Source organism: Polyergus mexicanus, unplaced genomic scaffold (genome assembly GCF_030449975.1).
Source record: "Polyergus mexicanus isolate NDT 795.1 unplaced genomic scaffold, iyPolMexi1.0 SCAF_8, whole genome shotgun sequence".
Lineage (NCBI taxonomy): Eukaryota > Metazoa > Arthropoda > Insecta > Hymenoptera > Formicidae > Polyergus > Polyergus mexicanus.
The window spans coordinates 10,234,537-10,239,978 of NW_027223328.1; the positions used below are offsets into that span (position 1 = coordinate 10,234,537).

General features: G+C 39.4%; 1 non-coding gene across 1 annotated transcript; it reads right to left on the minus strand.

The window, feature by feature from the left end:
- Positions 1-2,219: 2,219 nt before the first annotated feature.
- Positions 2,220-2,291, minus strand: Trnaa-ugc (transfer RNA alanine (anticodon UGC)). The gene has a single exon. It is a non-coding gene; the product is annotated as a tRNA-Ala (tRNA).
- Between the last annotated feature and the right edge of the window lie 3,151 nt (positions 2,292-5,442).

A 5,442-nucleotide genomic window follows, 5' to 3' on the forward strand; every position in this document is an offset into this window, starting at 1 on the left:
GTCATTTGCCGTTAATGGCGGCGTCCTATCACCGTTCTCTCGCTCGAGATTGCGATGATTAATCAATCGTGGCAGTCTCATTTTTAGGCACGCGACGGCGATTACCCCGTCGAATCGAGGCGCGCCACACGCGTTCCGATTGCTTCTTTTTTTTTTTTTTTTTAATTCGCCTGCCGTCGCGCGAATTTCGACCCCGTCAATGGCGCGCGTTGAAATTGCTTTTTTGATTGTCCGCCTCGAAAGTTAAATCCAATCAAATCATTCTCATTTACGGTACTTCCATCGGGCCGATATTATGTGAAGCGCGTGTAAAACAACAAGCGTTAGCTTTATGAAAAAGTGTTGCGCGCAAGTCTTGTAACACATTGTTAATTTTTAATTATCTCTTTATCTTTGCTGTGCGTACATCGTTGCAAATAGAAAAGGAAGTTTTTAATATTTAATGTTTTTTCGAGTTGACAAAACAAAGTAATCAATTACAAATAGCACAATTAATCCTACAAGTCTTATTAATTATTATCTAATAAAAATTATTAGAAAATTATTATCTAGTAAAAATTTTAATGATGACAATATATCAGAAATATAAAAGAAATAATAAAATATAAAAATTAAATCACAGAAAATGTCTATTTTTACACAAATGACAACTACGGAATACGCAGCTGCGAGATACGTATACTCGCAGCAACGATGGTGATGCAACGAGCTCCCAATAGCGAGTTGACTCTGTGGGAATCCCCAACAAAATCGATGTATGACGTAATACTGCAGGAATGGATGCGATCTCCCCTTACCTCCCTTCTCGACCGGCCAACCCCTTGCTTACCAGCCGGCACCTCGCGACATCGCACGGCGACAACGAAGGCCGATTCCCACCCACGGTGCATCTGCAATAAATGCATCAGCGATAAATGCGTCGCATGGCCAGAAGTGCATAGCTTGCGTTTGAGACGAGTGCTGCGGGCGATGACTGCATGCACTCCCGAATGCAGTTCCCGGCACATGAGTGGATTATGAACGCGACCGCGGTCTCGAAACCACATTATTCCGCTGCAGTCAACGCGACTCCACACGATCGTTCTTCCCTCTTTTATTTTTTTTTCCGTAATCTCCCTTGCCACGGCTCGGACGCGGCGAGGAAGGCGAACGGCCTGCCAGGAGCCCTCCGGGGCGAGTTACGCACGCTCGATCAACGCGACCGAACTCACCCTCTCTTTACGCTCCTTCTCTTCTCTCTTTTTTTTTTCTAGTTACCCGTTTTGTGCTCCGCCGCGGCCTCGATATTCCGGCCACTCTCTCTTTTCCGCTTCCTCCTCCCGCGCGCTCGCTAGTTTGCCTCGTTTTCGAAGGTACCTTCCCGAGACAAAAGGCTTTTCATCGCGGTAGACCGAGCCCGGGCTCGGGTTATTAAATCCTCCGCTCGCGGCATTTAGCTTTTCGCGTGTAGATATTCGAGAAAATAAATGCCGCCCTTTTCTCCTGCTCCAAGTCTCTTATTCATTTGCGTTCGTCTTACGGCATATTAATCCCGCTGTAATATACCGCGATATTTTTAACGTTTCCTATTTCCGCAGCAATGCCACATGTTTTTCTTTTCTCTCTTTTAGGATGGAAAACATAGAAACGCATCTCCAATTTACTCAAGGCGCGCGCTTCACATACGCGTAAAAAAATCTCACATTATGGGGAAATTAAATGGCCGAAACCTTAACAAACACTCCGCAAACTTGACGATTTTCCGGCTTCGCGAAACGTAAAACAGCCGGACGATAGGATAGGTACGCATGACGGACTTCGGTTGTAAGGTTTCTTAAAAAAAAAGTTTGTTCGATTGACCACGAGCGATGAGAATATCGAAGAAAAATATTCCGGATTCTCTATCTTTTTTTCACGGTTATCATTACGCGATACACACAACAAGTGTTCTTGTGTACAAAACAGTTTATAGATTTTAAATAAAAATAACAATTACTGTGCGTTATTCCTATGTTATATATACTCAATGTAAAAATATAGAAAGAGAATACGGATATTACATATGAATATTTATCTATATTACTTTGTGTTAATCTCACATTAAAGTATGTGAATGGATGAGAAAGATGATAAACAAAAAAATCAAAAATTTAGTATAATAAGCAAGTGCTAAAATTCAATTTACCATTTATGTATCGTAGAAAAAAATATAAAAAAAAATAAAAAAAAAAGCAAAAGATTGGAGATGCCGGGGATCGAACCCGGGACCTTTCACATGCAAAGCGAACGCTCTACCACTGAGCTACATCCCCGATTTAAGTATATCATCTTGCTCAACAAGGATAAGTTTCATATGTGAATGAAACTTCTACTTTACATAAATCTTTATTTTAATCTGTATTTTAATAAAATACAGATTGTATAAAGACTTATGTAAAGTATGCTTAATAAAACATAAAATATGCTCTTGATTAAATGTTTAATTAAAATATCAAATATCTGTCTTCAGCTCAACATATTTATTACATTCTCGCATTTATCTTTCTTTTATTATAATACGTGTTTTCGATTGAAAAATATATTTTATCAATCAATTAATATTATAAGTAAGAATAATTTAAAAATATTTTATAAGACATAACAAATGATCAGATCGTGTGACACGTGATGGCGAAGAAGTTATCTGTACCGATCGCGCGGTTATTATCGTGTACCCGCACAGTGGTGCGCAAGCAGTACGTGCTGAAGAATCATGAGGGTGGCTAAAAGTCGCGCCCCCCCCCGCCCCTCCCCCCCGTCGCGTGACTTATGCATCATCGTCCACTTTAATGAAGATCTATCGTCCACTGCAACGCGCACTTTTATCCTCGGCGTGCGTCTCGTCTACCCGCACTTCTTCTCGCGTTCTCGTCTCTTCCGTTCCATTCGGTGACTCCCGATTCGCGATAATATCTCGTCGCGTTTTCTAATCCACGTGCCGTTTAATTTGCATTCATAAACTTCGCGAATCAGCATGTCACGAATTGAATAATGATGCGTCTGATGCGTGCCGATAAATGGAACGAGTGCGTGTAGTCTACAGAGAGAAAGTAGTCTTTGATTGAATCGATCGTGTAGATATATCTTAATATGTTTATTTAATTGTAACAGAAGCGGAAAAAACGTGTTGTAAAAAAAAAAAAAAAATTGTCCAGCAAAATATTTTGCCGAGGAGCTTATTGCTGATGTATGAAATATTTGTCAAGAAATGCAAAGCATAACAAGAAGACATTAATTTAAAAAATATATATATCTATGTGAGTGATTTTAAGATAAAGATTGTAGCAATAAATGACAATCGCGTTTACATGAAAAACATATGAAAGTTCTGGTGATGGAAATATTATTGCAGTTTGAAAGTTCAATGATTCGACTGATGGAGAACCGTGTACTTGAAAGCGCTATTGTTCGAGTACGTTGCAACGTACGATACATCGTTTGATATATGAGACAGTATGGATACGCTTAATAGAGTGAGAGCGACGAAATTATTTTAATACCCCCAGCGGCTATCGACCATTTATACGGCATGCTACGTTTCATTATGTGCTGATACATTCTTAATTACTTTGTGATCATGTTGTGGAACCAGTTGGTAACTCGAAACCACGCCCCGAGCAAGCTTTATATATGTCGTAACTTACATTAGGTTACATTACTATATATATATACTCGACAATCGTCATATCATTAATTCGTATATATAAGAAAAAATAACATATACAATTTTTATGTAAATAAAAGCCCCTTCTCGCGAGATATATATAAAGATAATTATCTATATATAAATAAATTCTTATATATGCCTTGCAAATTATCTCCTTAAAAATTGTTATATATGTTACAAAAATATCTATACACAAGTATATCATACGTTAAAGGTCGATCGTCATAATATTTTTAAATTTAATTGAAAAAAAAAAAAAACAGAAATAATTGCAAATATACGCAAACGGCAAAAGCGTTCATTGCTATTTTCATATAAGTATCATATTACACACATCTCTTATTGAGTATGTTACGATCCTATATGTCAAGGTTTAATTTTCTTTCCCTATTTGCAGCGTGGAGGTCAATATTTTACAATAACTTAGTAACTTGCAATTTGATACTAGCTTTTAAATATTTTTGTGCGTTTGAAAACTTGATAAACCGTAACTTGACACCGCAGTAACGTGATATTTTGGAGGCAGATGAATAAGAACGAGTATTCTTATCGTATAAATCCGAGAATCTCTCCCTCTCCGTAAATCCAAAGGCAAACAGTAACATGAGAATGATAGCGCGATGTTTTAAAACAATGTTCCGGGCGTGTAATCTTAAAAGTTAATGAATCCAGACTTTAATATTCTCGTCGATAACTAGACCATTCTATTATAAAAAAAATTTCATAGATACGATGAATGAAATAACGTATCGACGTTTCGAGCATTTATCATGGTAAATGAGTAATAGATCTCTTATCGATTTTATATCTACGCAAAATTCTCTAAATAAATAAGTCAGCGTATTATTAGCGCAAGCGAAATATATTCTTCCTTTGAATTTTAAAATACTGGATCACCCCGAGATCATCCTTACGTCGGCGTCGCCAATATTTCACTATACCTCTTAAAGGCTAAACCCTTTGTGCACGCGGGACTTCTAAGAAGGCATATTTTACAGCGGCGCATTAAGCCCATCACGTGGGTATGAAGTAATAACGCCTTCGAACTCCATTCTCTCTCTTTCTCTCCAGAACGAACTGCTAATCCTTAATTTTCCAGAAGACTGCCCCTGAAATGGACCGTCGGCTTCCTAGAGGCTCTCGCATCCTTTGAGACTAACAATTAACGATGTTAATCCTCGAAGCCTAAGAGAGAGAAGAGAGGGAGAGAGGGAGAGAGAGAGAGAGAGAGAGAGAGAGAGAGAGAGAGAGAGAGAGAGAAACGCCTACAGGCATACGTTCTATTATACTTTAACACTCGGAGAGAATATCCTTCGGTACCCGTAAACATTCTTTTAATACCTCCCAGCAGCGACAGCGGAATCCAGTATACTCGGCGAGTAACAAGCGGCGCGAACGAGGCCGCCCTGTGCAATTAACCGACGTAATTACCAGAAAACGGCCGTGAGCCCTGAAGAACGGCATGTCCCCTCTAAAGACACTGCCTGCATATTTTATTCTTAAAATCCTTAAGTCGCGGAGAGATGAATGAAAGAAATAATCCCGCGATAAGGTTCCATCTCCGCCTCCCTCCCCGCTAGACTAGCCCGGAGAAGAGATTGCTGTTTACACGAAAGTAACCCGCAGTGGCCTACCGGGGAAGACCCTTTGTGTGACTCTTCCAGAAAAGTTCTCTGTAAATACCGTCCGGCGTACTCTGAGTCTCTCCGACCGAGCGCTTCTTTACATTCGGAAGATAAAACGCGGATGACTTTCGG